Below are 16,390 nucleotides of genomic sequence, written 5' to 3' on the forward strand. Positions count from 1 at the left end.
CTTTCCGTGGCACATTTGACGCAAAGCGCGTCTTTCCGCCTCGAAGGTGGCGCGGAGTGCGCGCTCGCCTCGGCGTCTCATAGGCGACTGCCGAACGTAGGTGAGACGCACAACACAGCTGCTCGATGCACCGCCTGTCATTCGTTTGGTGCGTGCGGCCTCCGACACCCACTGGCGACGCGCCTTGTTCCTGTTATCCGGCGCAGGGCTTGCGCGCGGCCGGGCGGCGGGGGCACTGCGCGGGGTGTTGCAGTGTCCTGCTGGACCGACGGAAGCTTTCTCACCTGCCTGACACACGCCGCGCTTCCAGATTTATGCGTAATTTGCGCGGTGCATTTGCATTCGCGCCTGTCCCCCCTCCCGTCCCGACTTGTCCCGACTTTGCTCGACTGCCGCTCGCTGCCGCTCGGGTCGCGGCCCATATGACAGCACAAGCACGAGAAACATCTGCGAGACGGGCGCGGGCCTGACCGGCGTGTCCGAGACGCCGTGGGCGGCCGTTCGGAGCTACTAGAGCAGCGCTGTGCCGTGCCATGGAAAGGTGCGAAACCAAGGACAGAAGACACAGAATTTTTGTTTACAAATTTGCACGTGTACACTGCTACAAAACAATAAGCCCGGACGTATTTCGGAACATTTCTGCCGCTTAATACTGTTTTGTTATTTCCAGAGACACTTTGGAAATCTTCCTTGGCACACGCTTCTTCAAACTGAGTTCCCTAATATCGTATCTTTTGTTTATTACAACAGATTTAAGTCATTGTGGAAACATCTTTGTCGCATCGGAAAGGTAGCGTGAAGAGACGGCTGGCAGGGCTGGCGACAAGAAAGCAAAATATGAAGACAGCCAGAGGTCCCAGGCAGTCGCCGATCCGAATACTAACGTTGTTGCTTAACTTGGGTGATGGCACGAGAACGGTTGGTTTTTTTTTATTTATTTATTTATTTAGTTACTTTTCGGAATTTAGCACTGCTGCGTAACAGTAGGCTCTGGCGCATTTCAAGAACACATCTGTCGATTGGTAGTGTTTTGTCATTTTCAACGAGTTCCTAGCACTCTTCCTTCGCGCATTCTTACTCAAACCGAGTTCATTACCGTAATTTCGTATCTTACGTTTAATACAGTACTTTAAAATGCTTGTGGAAGCATCTTTGTCGACACCTGAAAGTTATTATGAAAAGAGGCCTGGCAGGTGTAGCGACGTAAAAATGAAAAAATGAGAAAGAGCCAACAGCACGCGGTGTTCCCAGGCGGTCACCCATCCAAGTACTAACCGCGCCCGATGTTGCTTAACTTCGGTGATCGGACGAGAACCGGTGTAGTCAACATGGTATGGCCGTTGGCGTCCTTATACTGTAGCCGCACCACGGAGGAAGCATTCGCCTCTTCTCCCAACACACGCAATCGCCGCTTTCCGTGGCACATTTGACGCAAAGCGCGTCTTTCCACCTCGAAGGTGGCGCGGAGTGCGCGCTCGCCTCGGCGTCTCATAGGCGACTGCCGAACGTAGGTGAGACGCACAACACAGCTGCTCGATGCACCGCCTGTCATTCGTTTGGTGCGTGCGGCCTCCGACACCCACTGGCGACGCGCCTTGTTCCTGTTATCCGGCGCAGGGCTTGCGCGCGGCCGGGCGGCGGGGGCACTGCGCGGGGTGTTGCAGTGTCCTGCTGGACCGACGGAAGCTTTCTCACCTGCCTGACACACGCCGCGCTTCCAGATTTATGCGTAATTTGCGCGGTGCATTTGCATTCGCGCCTGTCCCCCCTCCCGTCCCGACTTGTCCCGACTTTGCTCGACTGCCGCTCGCTGCCGCTCGGGTCGCGGCCCATATGACAGCACAAGCACGAGAAACATCTGCGAGACGGGCGCGGGCCTGACCGGCGTGTCCGAGACGCCGTGGGCGGCCGTTCGGAGCTACTAGAGCAGCGCTGTGCCGTGCCATGGAAAGGTGCGAAACCAAGGACAGAAGACACAGAATTTTTGTTTACAAATTTGCACGTGTACACTGCTACAAAACAATAAGCCCGGACGTATTTCGGAACATTTCTGCCGCTTAATACTGTTTTGTTATTTCCAGAGACACTTTGGAAATCTTCCTTGGCACACGCTTCTTCAAACTGAGTTCCCTAATATCGTATCTTTTGTTTATTACAACAGATTTAAGTCATTGTGGAAACATCTTTGTCGCATCGGAAAGGTAGCGTGAAGAGACGGCTGGCAGGGCTGGCGACAAGAAAGCAAAATATGAAGACAGCCAGAGGTCCCAGGCAGTCGCCGATCCGAATACTAACGTTGTTGCTTAACTTGGGTGATGGCACGAGAACGGTTGGTTTTTTTTTATTTATTTATTTATTTAGTTACTTTTCGGAATTTAGCACTGCTGCGTAACAGTAGGCTCTGGCGCATTTCAAGAACACATCTGTCGATTGGTAGTGTTTTGTCATTTTCAACGAGTTCCTAGCACTCTTCCTTCGCGCATTCTTACTCAAACCGAGTTCATTACCGTAATTTCGTATCTTACGTTTAATACAGTACTTTAAAATGCTTGTGGAAGCATCTTTGTCGACACCTGAAAGTTATTATGAAAAGAGGCCTGGCAGGTGTAGCGACGTAAAAATGAAAAAATGAGAAAGAGCCAACAGCACGCGGTGTTCCCAGGCGGTCACCCATCCAAGTACTAACCGCGCCCGATGTTGCTTAACTTCGGTGATCGGACGAGAACCGGTGTAGTCAACATGGTATGGCCGTTGGCGTCCTTATACTGTAGCCGCACCACGGAGGAAGCATTCGCCTCTTCTCCCAACACACGCAATCGCCGCTTTCCGTGGCACATTTGACGCAAAGCGCGTCTTTCCGCCTCGAAGGTGGCGCGGAGTGCGCGCTCGCCTCGGCGTCTCATAGGCGACTGCCGAACGTAGGTGAGACGCACAACACAGCTGCTCGATGCACCGCCTGTCATTCGTTTGGTGCGTGCGGCCTCCGACACCCACTGGCGACGCGCCTTGTTCCTGTTATCCGGCGCAGGGCTTGCGCGCGGCCGGGCGGCGGGGGCACTGCGCGGGGTGTTGCAGTGTCCTGCTGGACCGACGGAAGCTTTCTCACCTGCCTGACACACGCCGCGCTTCCAGATTTATGCGTAATTTGCGCGGTGCATTTGCATTCGCGCCTGTCCCCCCTCCCGTCCCGACTTGTCCCGACTTTGCTCGACTGCCGCTCGCTGCCGCTCGGGTCGCGGCCCATATGACAGCACAAGCACGAGAAACATCTGCGAGACGGGCGCGGGCCTGACCGGCGTGTCCGAGACGCCGTGGGCGGCCGTTCGGAGCTACTAGAGCAGCGCTGTGCCGTGCCATGGAAAGGTGCGAAACCAAGGACAGAAGACACAGAATTTTTGTTTACAAATTTGCACGTGTACACTGCTACAAAACAATAAGCCCGGACGTATTTCGGAACATTTCTGCCGCTTAATACTGTTTTGTTATTTCCAGAGACACTTTGGAAATCTTCCTTGGCACACGCTTCTTCAAACTGAGTTCCCTAATATCGTATCTTTTGTTTATTACAACAGATTTAAGTCATTGTGGAAACATCTTTGTCGCATCGGAAAGGTAGCGTGAAGAGACGGCTGGCAGGGCTGGCGACAAGAAAGCAAAATATGAAGACAGCCAGAGGTCCCAGGCAGTCGCCGATCCGAATACTAACGTTGTTGCTTAACTTGGGTGATGGCACGAGAACGGTTGGTTTTTTTTTATTTATTTATTTATTTAGTTACTTTTCGGAATTTAGCACTGCTGCGTAACAGTAGGCTCTGGCGCATTTCAAGAACACATCTGTCGATTGGTAGTGTTTTGTCATTTTCAACGAGTTCCTAGCACTCTTCCTTCGCGCATTCTTACTCAAACCGAGTTCATTACCGTAATTTCGTATCTTACGTTTAATACAGTACTTTAAAATGCTTGTGGAAGCATCTTTGTCGACACCTGAAAGTTATTATGAAAAGAGGCCTGGCAGGTGTAGCGACGTAAAAATGAAAAAATGAGAAAGAGCCAACAGCACGCGGTGTTCCCAGGCGGTCACCCATCCAAGTACTAACCGCGCCCGATGTTGCTTAACTTCGGTGATCGGACGAGAACCGGTGTAGTCAACATGGTATGGCCGTTGGCGTCCTTATACTGTAGCCGCACCACGGAGGAAGCATTCGCCTCTACTCCCAACACACGCAATCGCCGCTTTCCGTGGCACATTTGACGCAAAGCGCGTCTTTCCGCCTCGAAGGTGGCGCGGAGTGCGCGCTCGCCTCGGCGTCTCATAGGCGACTGCCGAACGTAGGTGAGACGCACAACACAGCTGCTCGATGCACCGCCTGTCATTCGTTTGGTGCGTGCGGCCTCCGACACCCACTGGCGACGCGCCTTGTTCCTGTTATCCGGCGCAGGGCTTGCGCGCGGCCGGGCGGCGGGGGCACTGCGCGGGGTGTTGCAGTGTCCTGCTGGACCGACGGAAGCTTTCTCACCTGCCTGACACACGCCGCGCTTCCAGATTTATGCGTAATTTGCGCGGTGCATTTGCATTCGCGCCTGTCCCCCCTCCCGTCCCGACTTGTCCCGACTTTGCTCGACTGCCGCTCGCTGCCGCTCGGGTCGCGGCCCATATGACAGCACAAGCACGAGAAACATCTGCGAGACGGGCGCGGGCCTGACCGGCGTGTCCGAGACGCCGTGGGCGGCCGTTCGGAGCTACTAGAGCAGCGCTGTGCCGTGCCATGGAAAGGTGCGAAACCAAGGACAGAAGACACAGAATTTTTGTTTACAAATTTGCACGTGTACACTGCTACAAAACAATAAGCCCGGACGTATTTCGGAACATTTCTGCCGCTTAATACTGTTTTGTTATTTCCAGAGACACTTTGGAAATCTTCCTTGGCACACGCTTCTTCAAACTGAGTTCCCTAATATCGTATCTTTTGTTTATTACAACAGATTTAAGTCATTGTGGAAACATCTTTGTCGCATCGGAAAGGTAGCGTGAAGAGACGGCTGGCAGGGCTGGCGACAAGAAAGCAAAATATGAAGACAGCCAGAGGTCCCAGGCAGTCGCCGATCCGAATACTAACGTTGTTGCTTAACTTGGGTGATGGCACGAGAACGGTTGGTTTTTTTTTATTTATTTATTTATTTAGTTACTTTTCGGAATTTAGCACTGCTGCGTAACAGTAGGCTCTGGCGCATTTCAAGAACACATCTGTCGATTGGTAGTGTTTTGTCATTTTCAACGAGTTCCTAGCACTCTTCCTTCGCGCATTCTTACTCAAACCGAGTTCATTACCGTAATTTCGTATCTTACGTTTAATACAGTACTTTAAAATGCTTGTGGAAGCATCTTTGTCGACACCTGAAAGTTATTATGAAAAGAGGCCTGGCAGGTGTAGCGACGTAAAAATGAAAAAATGAGAAAGAGCCAACAGCACGCGGTGTTCCCAGGCGGTCACCCATCCAAGTACTAACCGCGCCCGATGTTGCTTAACTTCGGTGATCGGACGAGAACCGGTGTAGTCAACATGGTATGGCCGTTGGCGTCCTTATACTGTAGCCGCACCACGGAGGAAGCATTCGCCTCTTCTCCCAACACACGCAATCGCCGCTTTCCGTGGCACATTTGACGCAAAGCGCGTCTTTCCGCCTCGAAGGTGGCGCGGAGTGCGCGCTCGCCTCGGCGTCTCATAGGCGACTGCCGAACGTAGGTGAGACGCACAACACAGCTGCTCGATGCACCGCCTGTCATTCGTTTGGTGCGTGCGGCCTCCGACACCCACTGGCGACGCGCCTTGTTCCTGTTATCCGGCGCAGGGCTTGCGCGCGGCCGGGCGGCGGGGGCACTGCGCGGGGTGTTGCAGTGTCCTGCTGGACCGACGGAAGCTTTCTCACCTGCCTGACACACGCCGCGCTTCCAGATTTATGCGTAATTTGCGCGGTGCATTTGCATTCGCGCCTGTCCCCCCTCCCGTCCCGACTTGTCCCGACTTTGCTCGACTGCCGCTCGCTGCCGCTCGGGTCGCGGCCCATATGACAGCACAAGCACGAGAAACATCTGCGAGACGGGCGCGGGCCTGACCGGCGTGTCCGAGACGCCGTGGGCGGCCGTTCGGAGCTACTAGAGCAGCGCTGTGCCGTGCCATGGAAAGGTGCGAAACCAAGGACAGAAGACACAGAATTTTTGTTTACAAATTTGCACGTGTACACTGCTACAAAACAATAAGCCCGGACGTATTTCGGAACATTTCTGCCGCTTAATACTGTTTTGTTATTTCCAGAGACACTTTGGAAATCTTCCTTGGCACACGCTTCTTCAAACTGAGTTCCCTAATATCGTATCTTTTGTTTATTACAACAGATTTAAGTCATTGTGGAAACATCTTTGTCGCATCGGAAAGGTAGCGTGAAGAGACGGCTGGCAGGGCTGGCGACAAGAAAGCAAAATATGAAGACAGCCAGAGGTCCCAGGCAGTCGCCGATCCGAATACTAACGTTGTTGCTTAACTTGGGTGATGGCACGAGAACGGTTGGTTTTTTTTTATTTATTTATTTATTTAGTTACTTTTCGGAATTTAGCACTGCTGCGTAACAGTAGGCTCTGGCGCATTTCAAGAACACATCTGTCGATTGGTAGTGTTTTGTCATTTTCAACGAGTTCCTAGCACTCTTCCTTCGCGCATTCTTACTCAAACCGAGTTCATTACCGTAATTTCGTATCTTACGTTTAATACAGTACTTTAAAATGCTTGTGGAAGCATCTTTGTCGACACCTGAAAGTTATTATGAAAAGAGGCCTGGCAGGTGTAGCGACGTAAAAATGAAAAAATGAGAAAGAGCCAACAGCACGCGGTGTTCCCAGGCGGTCACCCATCCAAGTACTAACCGCGCCCGATGTTGCTTAACTTCGGTGATCGGACGAGAACCGGTGTAGTCAACATGGTATGGCCGTTGGCGTCCTTATACTGTAGCCGCACCACGGAGGAAGCATTCGCCTCTTCTCCCAACACACGCAATCGCCGCTTTCCGTGGCACATTTGACGCAAAGCGCGTCTTTCCACCTCGAAGGTGGCGCGGAGTGCGCGCTCGCCTCGGCGTCTCATAGGCGACTGCCGAACGTAGGTGAGACGCACAACACAGCTGCTCGATGCACCGCCTGTCATTCGTTTGGTGCGTGCGGCCTCCGACACCCACTGGCGACGCGCCTTGTTCCTGTTATCCGGCGCAGGGCTTGCGCGCGGCCGGGCGGCGGGGGCACTGCGCGGGGTGTTGCAGTGTCCTGCTGGACCGACGGAAGCTTTCTCACCTGCCTGACACACGCCGCGCTTCCAGATTTATGCGTAATTTGCGCGGTGCATTTGCATTCGCGCCTGTCCCCCCTCCCGTCCCGACTTGTCCCGACTTTGCTCGACTGCCGCTCGCTGCCGCTCGGGTCGCGGCCCATATGACAGCACAAGCACGAGAAACATCTGCGAGACGGGCGCGGGCCTGACCGGCGTGTCCGAGACGCCGTGGGCGGCCGTTCGGAGCTACTAGAGCAGCGCTGTGCCGTGCCATGGAAAGGTGCGAAACCAAGGACAGAAGACACAGAATTTTTGTTTACAAATTTGCACGTGTACACTGCTACAAAACAATAAGCCCGGACGTATTTCGGAACATTTCTGCCGCTTAATACTGTTTTGTTATTTCCAGAGACACTTTGGAAATCTTCCTTGGCACACGCTTCTTCAAACTGAGTTCCCTAATATCGTATCTTTTGTTTATTACAACAGATTTAAGTCATTGTGGAAACATCTTTGTCGCATCGGAAAGGTAGCGTGAAGAGACGGCTGGCAGGGCTGGCGACAAGAAAGCAAAATATGAAGACAGCCAGAGGTCCCAGGCAGTCGCCGATCCGAATACTAACGTTGTTGCTTAACTTGGGTGATGGCACGAGAACGGTTGGTTTTTTTTTATTTATTTATTTATTTAGTTACTTTTCGGAATTTAGCACTGCTGCGTAACAGTAGGCTCTGGCGCATTTCAAGAACACATCTGTCGATTGGTAGTGTTTTGTCATTTTCAACGAGTTCCTAGCACTCTTCCTTCGCGCATTCTTACTCAAACCGAGTTCATTACCGTAATTTCGTATCTTACGTTTAATACAGTACTTTAAAATGCTTGTGGAAGCATCTTTGTCGACACCTGAAAGTTATTATGAAAAGAGGCCTGGCAGGTGTAGCGACGTAAAAATGAAAAAATGAGAAAGAGCCAACAGCACGCGGTGTTCCCAGGCGGTCACCCATCCAAGTACTAACCGCGCCCGATGTTGCTTAACTTCGGTGATCGGACGAGAACCGGTGTAGTCAACATGGTATGGCCGTTGGCGTCCTTATACTGTAGCCGCACCACGGAGGAAGCATTCGCCTCTACTCCCAACACACGCAATCGCCGCTTTCCGTGGCACATTTGACGCAAAGCGCGTCTTTCCGCCTCGAAGGTGGCGCGGAGTGCGCGCTCGCCTCGGCGTCTCATAGGCGACTGCCGAACGTAGGTGAGACGCACAACACAGCTGCTCGATGCACCGCCTGTCATTCGTTTGGTGCGTGCGGCCTCCGACACCCACTGGCGACGCGCCTTGTTCCTGTTATCCGGCGCAGGGCTTGCGCGCGGCCGGGCGGCGGGGGCACTGCGCGGGGTGTTGCAGTGTCCTGCTGGACCGACGGAAGCTTTCTCACCTGCCTGACACACGCCGCGCTTCCAGATTTATGCGTAATTTGCGCGGTGCATTTGCATTCGCGCCTGTCCCCCCTCCCGTCCCGACTTGTCCCGACTTTGCTCGACTGCCGCTCGCTGCCGCTCGGGTCGCGGCCCATATGACAGCACAAGCACGAGAAACATCTGCGAGACGGGCGCGGGCCTGACCGGCGTGTCCGAGACGCCGTGGGCGGCCGTTCGGAGCTACTAGAGCAGCGCTGTGCCGTGCCATGGAAAGGTGCGAAACCAAGGACAGAAGACACAGAATTTTTGTTTACAAATTTGCACGTGTACACTGCTACAAAACAATAAGCCCGGACGTATTTCGGAACATTTCTGCCGCTTAATACTGTTTTGTTATTTCCAGAGACACTTTGGAAATCTTCCTTGGCACACGCTTCTTCAAACTGAGTTCCCTAATATCGTATCTTTTGTTTATTACAACAGATTTAAGTCATTGTGGAAACATCTTTGTCGCATCGGAAAGGTAGCGTGAAGAGACGGCTGGCAGGGCTGGCGACAAGAAAGCAAAATATGAAGACAGCCAGAGGTCCCAGGCAGTCGCCGATCCGAATACTAACGTTGTTGCTTAACTTGGGTGATGGCACGAGAACGGTTGGTTTTTTTTTATTTATTTATTTATTTAGTTACTTTTCGGAATTTAGCACTGCTGCGTAACAGTAGGCTCTGGCGCATTTCAAGAACACATCTGTCGATTGGTAGTGTTTTGTCATTTTCAACGAGTTCCTAGCACTCTTCCTTCGCGCATTCTTACTCAAACCGAGTTCATTACCGTAATTTCGTATCTTACGTTTAATACAGTACTTTAAAATGCTTGTGGAAGCATCTTTGTCGACACCTGAAAGTTATTATGAAAAGAGGCCTGGCAGGTGTAGCGACGTAAAAATGAAAAAATGAGAAAGAGCCAACAGCACGCGGTGTTCCCAGGCGGTCACCCATCCAAGTACTAACCGCGCCCGATGTTGCTTAACTTCGGTGATCGGACGAGAACCGGTGTAGTCAACATGGTATGGCCGTTGGCGTCCTTATACTGTAGCCGCACCACGGAGGAAGCATTCGCCTCTTCTCCCAACACACGCAATCGCCGCTTTCCGTGGCACATTTGACGCAAAGCGCGTCTTTCCGCCTCGAAGGTGGCGCGGAGTGCGCGCTCGCCTCGGCGTCTCATAGGCGACTGCCGAACGTAGGTGAGACGCACAACACAGCTGCTCGATGCACCGCCTGTCATTCGTTTGGTGCGTGCGGCCTCCGACACCCACTGGCGACGCGCCTTGTTCCTGTTATCCGGCGCAGGGCTTGCGCGCGGCCGGGCGGCGGGGGCACTGCGCGGGGTGTTGCAGTGTCCTGCTGGACCGACGGAAGCTTTCTCACCTGCCTGACACACGCCGCGCTTCCAGATTTATGCGTAATTTGCGCGGTGCATTTGCATTCGCGCCTGTCCCCCCTCCCGTCCCGACTTGTCCCGACTTTGCTCGACTGCCGCTCGCTGCCGCTCGGGTCGCGGCCCATATGACAGCACAAGCACGAGAAACATCTGCGAGACGGGCGCGGGCCTGACCGGCGTGTCCGAGACGCCGTGGGCGGCCGTTCGGAGCTACTAGAGCAGCGCTGTGCCGTGCCATGGAAAGGTGCGAAACCAAGGACAGAAGACACAGAATTTTTGTTTACAAATTTGCACGTGTACACTGCTACAAAACAATAAGCCCGGACGTATTTCGGAACATTTCTGCCGCTTAATACTGTTTTGTTATTTCCAGAGACACTTTGGAAATCTTCCTTGGCACACGCTTCTTCAAACTGAGTTCCCTAATATCGTATCTTTTGTTTATTACAACAGATTTAAGTCATTGTGGAAACATCTTTGTCGCATCGGAAAGGTAGCGTGAAGAGACGGCTGGCAGGGCTGGCGACAAGAAAGCAAAATATGAAGACAGCCAGAGGTCCCAGGCAGTCGCCGATCCGAATACTAACGTTGTTGCTTAACTTGGGTGATGGCACGAGAACGGTTGGTTTTTTTTTATTTATTTATTTATTTAGTTACTTTTCGGAATTTAGCACTGCTGCGTAACAGTAGGCTCTGGCGCATTTCAAGAACACATCTGTCGATTGGTAGTGTTTTGTCATTTTCAACGAGTTCCTAGCACTCTTCCTTCGCGCATTCTTACTCAAACCGAGTTCATTACCGTAATTTCGTATCTTACGTTTAATACAGTACTTTAAAATGCTTGTGGAAGCATCTTTGTCGACACCTGAAAGTTATTATGAAAAGAGGCCTGGCAGGTGTAGCGACGTAAAAATGAAAAAATGAGAAAGAGCCAACAGCACGCGGTGTTCCCAGGCGGTCACCCATCCAAGTACTAACCGCGCCCGATGTTGCTTAACTTCGGTGATCGGACGAGAACCGGTGTAGTCAACATGGTATGGCCGTTGGCGTCCTTATACTGTAGCCGCACCACGGAGGAAGCATTCGCCTCTTCTCCCAACACACGCAATCGCCGCTTTCCGTGGCACATTTGACGCAAAGCGCGTCTTTCCACCTCGAAGGTGGCGCGGAGTGCGCGCTCGCCTCGGCGTCTCATAGGCGACTGCCGAACGTAGGTGAGACGCACAACACAGCTGCTCGATGCACCGCCTGTCATTCGTTTGGTGCGTGCGGCCTCCGACACCCACTGGCGACGCGCCTTGTTCCTGTTATCCGGCGCAGGGCTTGCGCGCGGCCGGGCGGCGGGGGCACTGCGCGGGGTGTTGCAGTGTCCTGCTGGACCGACGGAAGCTTTCTCACCTGCCTGACACACGCCGCGCTTCCAGATTTATGCGTAATTTGCGCGGTGCATTTGCATTCGCGCCTGTCCCCCCTCCCGTCCCGACTTGTCCCGACTTTGCTCGACTGCCGCTCGCTGCCGCTCGGGTCGCGGCCCATATGACAGCACAAGCACGAGAAACATCTGCGAGACGGGCGCGGGCCTGACCGGCGTGTCCGAGACGCCGTGGGCGGCCGTTCGGAGCTACTAGAGCAGCGCTGTGCCGTGCCATGGAAAGGTGCGAAACCAAGGACAGAAGACACAGAATTTTTGTTTACAAATTTGCACGTGTACACTGCTACAAAACAATAAGCCCGGACGTATTTCGGAACATTTCTGCCGCTTAATACTGTTTTGTTATTTCCAGAGACACTTTGGAAATCTTCCTTGGCACACGCTTCTTCAAACTGAGTTCCCTAATATCGTATCTTTTGTTTATTACAACAGATTTAAGTCATTGTGGAAACATCTTTGTCGCATCGGAAAGGTAGCGTGAAGAGACGGCTGGCAGGGCTGGCGACAAGAAAGCAAAATATGAAGACAGCCAGAGGTCCCAGGCAGTCGCCGATCCGAATACTAACGTTGTTGCTTAACTTGGGTGATGGCACGAGAACGGTTGGTTTTTTTTTATTTATTTATTTATTTAGTTACTTTTCGGAATTTAGCACTGCTGCGTAACAGTAGGCTCTGGCGCATTTCAAGAACACATCTGTCGATTGGTAGTGTTTTGTCATTTTCAACGAGTTCCTAGCACTCTTCCTTCGCGCATTCTTACTCAAACCGAGTTCATTACCGTAATTTCGTATCTTACGTTTAATACAGTACTTTAAAATGCTTGTGGAAGCATCTTTGTCGACACCTGAAAGTTATTATGAAAAGAGGCCTGGCAGGTGTAGCGACGTAAAAATGAAAAAATGAGAAAGAGCCAACAGCACGCGGTGTTCCCAGGCGGTCACCCATCCAAGTACTAACCGCGCCCGATGTTGCTTAACTTCGGTGATCGGACGAGAACCGGTGTAGTCAACATGGTATGGCCGTTGGCGTCCTTATACTGTAGCCGCACCACGGAGGAAGCATTCGCCTCTACTCCCAACACACGCAATCGCCGCTTTCCGTGGCACATTTGACGCAAAGCGCGTCTTTCCGCCTCGAAGGTGGCGCGGAGTGCGCGCTCGCCTCGGCGTCTCATAGGCGACTGCCGAACGTAGGTGAGACGCACAACACAGCTGCTCGATGCACCGCCTGTCATTCGTTTGGTGCGTGCGGCCTCCGACACCCACTGGCGACGCGCCTTGTTCCTGTTATCCGGCGCAGGGCTTGCGCGCGGCCGGGCGGCGGGGGCACTGCGCGGGGTGTTGCAGTGTCCTGCTGGACCGACGGAAGCTTTCTCACCTGCCTGACACACGCCGCGCTTCCAGATTTATGCGTAATTTGCGCGGTGCATTTGCATTCGCGCCTGTCCCCCCTCCCGTCCCGACTTGTCCCGACTTTGCTCGACTGCCGCTCGCTGCCGCTCGGGTCGCGGCCCATATGACAGCACAAGCACGAGAAACATCTGCGAGACGGGCGCGGGCCTGACCGGCGTGTCCGAGACGCCGTGGGCGGCCGTTCGGAGCTACTAGAGCAGCGCTGTGCCGTGCCATGGAAAGGTGCGAAACCAAGGACAGAAGACACAGAATTTTTGTTTACAAATTTGCACGTGTACACTGCTACAAAACAATAAGCCCGGACGTATTTCGGAACATTTCTGCCGCTTAATACTGTTTTGTTATTTCCAGAGACACTTTGGAAATCTTCCTTGGCACACGCTTCTTCAAACTGAGTTCCCTAATATCGTATCTTTTGTTTATTACAACAGATTTAAGTCATTGTGGAAACATCTTTGTCGCATCGGAAAGGTAGCGTGAAGAGACGGCTGGCAGGGCTGGCGACAAGAAAGCAAAATATGAAGACAGCCAGAGGTCCCAGGCAGTCGCCGATCCGAATACTAACGTTGTTGCTTAACTTGGGTGATGGCACGAGAACGGTTGGTTTTTTTTTATTTATTTATTTATTTAGTTACTTTTCGGAATTTAGCACTGCTGCGTAACAGTAGGCTCTGGCGCATTTCAAGAACACATCTGTCGATTGGTAGTGTTTTGTCATTTTCAACGAGTTCCTAGCACTCTTCCTTCGCGCATTCTTACTCAAACCGAGTTCATTACCGTAATTTCGTATCTTACGTTTAATACAGTACTTTAAAATGCTTGTGGAAGCATCTTTGTCGACACCTGAAAGTTATTATGAAAAGAGGCCTGGCAGGTGTAGCGACGTAAAAATGAAAAAATGAGAAAGAGCCAACAGCACGCGGTGTTCCCAGGCGGTCACCCATCCAAGTACTAACCGCGCCCGATGTTGCTTAACTTCGGTGATCGGACGAGAACCGGTGTAGTCAACATGGTATGGCCGTTGGCGTCCTTATACTGTAGCCGCACCACGGAGGAAGCATTCGCCTCTTCTCCCAACACACGCAATCGCCGCTTTCCGTGGCACATTTGACGCAAAGCGCGTCTTTCCGCCTCGAAGGTGGCGCGGAGTGCGCGCTCGCCTCGGCGTCTCATAGGCGACTGCCGAACGTAGGTGAGACGCACAACACAGCTGCTCGATGCACCGCCTGTCATTCGTTTGGTGCGTGCGGCCTCCGACACCCACTGGCGACGCGCCTTGTTCCTGTTATCCGGCGCAGGGCTTGCGCGCGGCCGGGCGGCGGGGGCACTGCGCGGGGTGTTGCAGTGTCCTGCTGGACCGACGGAAGCTTTCTCACCTGCCTGACACACGCCGCGCTTCCAGATTTATGCGTAATTTGCGCGGTGCATTTGCATTCGCGCCTGTCCCCCCTCCCGTCCCGACTTGTCCCGACTTTGCTCGACTGCCGCTCGCTGCCGCTCGGGTCGCGGCCCATATGACAGCACAAGCACGAGAAACATCTGCGAGACGGGCGCGGGCCTGACCGGCGTGTCCGAGACGCCGTGGGCGGCCGTTCGGAGCTACTAGAGCAGCGCTGTGCCGTGCCATGGAAAGGTGCGAAACCAAGGACAGAAGACACAGAATTTTTGTTTACAAATTTGCACGTGTACACTGCTACAAAACAATAAGCCCGGACGTATTTCGGAACATTTCTGCCGCTTAATACTGTTTTGTTATTTCCAGAGACACTTTGGAAATCTTCCTTGGCACACGCTTCTTCAAACTGAGTTCCCTAATATCGTATCTTTTGTTTATTACAACAGATTTAAGTCATTGTGGAAACATCTTTGTCGCATCGGAAAGGTAGCGTGAAGAGACGGCTGGCAGGGCTGGCGACAAGAAAGCAAAATATGAAGACAGCCAGAGGTCCCAGGCAGTCGCCGATCCGAATACTAACGTTGTTGCTTAACTTGGGTGATGGCACGAGAACGGTTGGTTTTTTTTTATTTATTTATTTATTTAGTTACTTTTCGGAATTTAGCACTGCTGCGTAACAGTAGGCTCTGGCGCATTTCAAGAACACATCTGTCGATTGGTAGTGTTTTGTCATTTTCAACGAGTTCCTAGCACTCTTCCTTCGCGCATTCTTACTCAAACCGAGTTCATTACCGTAATTTCGTATCTTACGTTTAATACAGTACTTTAAAATGCTTGTGGAAGCATCTTTGTCGACACCTGAAAGTTATTATGAAAAGAGGCCTGGCAGGTGTAGCGACGTAAAAATGAAAAAATGAGAAAGAGCCAACAGCACGCGGTGTTCCCAGGCGGTCACCCATCCAAGTACTAACCGCGCCCGATGTTGCTTAACTTCGGTGATCGGACGAGAACCGGTGTAGTCAACATGGTATGGCCGTTGGCGTCCTTATACTGTAGCCGCACCACGGAGGAAGCATTCGCCTCTACTCCCAACACACGCAATCGCCGCTTTCCGTGGCACATTTGACGCAAAGCGCGTCTTTCCGCCTCGAAGGTGGCGCGGAGTGCGCGCTCGCCTCGGCGTCTCATAGGCGACTGCCGAACGTAGGTGAGACGCACAACACAGCTGCTCGATGCACCGCCTGTCATTCGTTTGGTGCGTGCGGCCTCCGACACCCACTGGCGACGCGCCTTGTTCCTGTTATCCGGCGCAGGGCTTGCGCGCGGCCGGGCGGCGGGGGCACTGCGCGGGGTGTTGCAGTGTCCTGCTGGACCGACGGAAGCTTTCTCACCTGCCTGACACACGCCGCGCTTCCAGATTTATGCGTAATTTGCGCGGTGCATTTGCATTCGCGCCTGTCCCCCCTCCCGTCCCGACTTGTCCCGACTTTGCTCGACTGCCGCTCGCTGCCGCTCGGGTCGCGGCCCATATGACAGCACAAGCACGAGAAACATCTGCGAGACGGGCGCGGGCCTGACCGGCGTGTCCGAGACGCCGTGGGCGGCCGTTCGGAGCTACTAGAGCAGCGCTGTGCCGTGCCATGGAAAGGTGCGAAACCAAGGACAGAAGACACAGAATTTTTGTTTACAAATTTGCACGTGTACACTGCTACAAAACAATAAGCCCGGACGTATTTCGGAACATTTCTGCCGCTTAATACTGTTTTGTTATTTCCAGAGACACTTTGGAAATCTTCCTTGGCACACGCTTCTTCAAACTGAGTTCCCTAATATCGTATCTTTTGTTTATTACAACAGATTTAAGTCATTGTGGAAACATCTTTGTCGCATCGGAAAGGTAGCGTGAAGAGACGGCTGGCAGGGCTGGCGACAAGAAAGCAAAATATGAAGACAGCCAGAGGTCCCAGGCAGTCGCC

At 52.7% G+C, this 16,390-nt stretch overlaps 11 non-coding genes across 11 annotated transcripts; all 11 read right to left on the bottom strand.

Annotated features, from left to right (window-relative positions):
* Window positions 1–1,226: 1,226 nt before the first annotated feature.
* LOC126113988 (5S ribosomal RNA) lies at window positions 1,227–1,345 on the bottom strand. The gene has a single exon (XR_007524995.1). It is a non-coding gene; the product is annotated as a 5S ribosomal RNA (ribosomal RNA).
* A 1,292-nt stretch (window positions 1,346–2,637) lies between these two features.
* On the bottom strand, window positions 2,638–2,756 carry LOC126113989 (5S ribosomal RNA). Its single transcript, XR_007524996.1, has one exon. It is a non-coding gene; the product is annotated as a 5S ribosomal RNA (ribosomal RNA).
* Window positions 2,757–4,048: 1,292 nt separating this feature from the next.
* On the bottom strand, window positions 4,049–4,167 carry LOC126113990 (5S ribosomal RNA). The gene has a single exon (XR_007524997.1). It is a non-coding gene; the product is annotated as a 5S ribosomal RNA (ribosomal RNA).
* A 1,292-nt stretch (window positions 4,168–5,459) lies between these two features.
* Window positions 5,460–5,578, bottom strand: LOC126113991 (5S ribosomal RNA). The gene has a single exon (XR_007524998.1). It is a non-coding gene; the product is annotated as a 5S ribosomal RNA (ribosomal RNA).
* A 1,292-nt stretch (window positions 5,579–6,870) lies between these two features.
* LOC126113992 (5S ribosomal RNA) lies at window positions 6,871–6,989 on the bottom strand. The gene has a single exon (XR_007524999.1). It is a non-coding gene; the product is annotated as a 5S ribosomal RNA (ribosomal RNA).
* Window positions 6,990–8,281: 1,292 nt separating this feature from the next.
* On the bottom strand, window positions 8,282–8,400 carry LOC126113993 (5S ribosomal RNA). Its single transcript, XR_007525000.1, has one exon. It is a non-coding gene; the product is annotated as a 5S ribosomal RNA (ribosomal RNA).
* A 1,292-nt stretch (window positions 8,401–9,692) lies between these two features.
* On the bottom strand, window positions 9,693–9,811 carry LOC126113994 (5S ribosomal RNA). Its single transcript, XR_007525001.1, has one exon. It is a non-coding gene; the product is annotated as a 5S ribosomal RNA (ribosomal RNA).
* Window positions 9,812–11,103: 1,292 nt separating this feature from the next.
* Window positions 11,104–11,222, bottom strand: LOC126113995 (5S ribosomal RNA). Its single transcript, XR_007525002.1, has one exon. It is a non-coding gene; the product is annotated as a 5S ribosomal RNA (ribosomal RNA).
* A 1,292-nt stretch (window positions 11,223–12,514) lies between these two features.
* LOC126113997 (5S ribosomal RNA) lies at window positions 12,515–12,633 on the bottom strand. Its single transcript, XR_007525003.1, has one exon. It is a non-coding gene; the product is annotated as a 5S ribosomal RNA (ribosomal RNA).
* A 1,292-nt stretch (window positions 12,634–13,925) lies between these two features.
* On the bottom strand, window positions 13,926–14,044 carry LOC126113999 (5S ribosomal RNA). Its single transcript, XR_007525005.1, has one exon. It is a non-coding gene; the product is annotated as a 5S ribosomal RNA (ribosomal RNA).
* A 1,292-nt stretch (window positions 14,045–15,336) lies between these two features.
* LOC126114000 (5S ribosomal RNA) lies at window positions 15,337–15,455 on the bottom strand. The gene has a single exon (XR_007525006.1). It is a non-coding gene; the product is annotated as a 5S ribosomal RNA (ribosomal RNA).
* Between the last annotated feature and the right edge of the window lie 935 nt (window positions 15,456–16,390).

This window comes from Schistocerca cancellata, unplaced genomic scaffold, assembly GCF_023864275.1.
Source record: "Schistocerca cancellata isolate TAMUIC-IGC-003103 unplaced genomic scaffold, iqSchCanc2.1 HiC_scaffold_275, whole genome shotgun sequence".
Classification (NCBI taxonomy): Eukaryota; Metazoa; Arthropoda; class Insecta; order Orthoptera; family Acrididae; genus Schistocerca; species Schistocerca cancellata.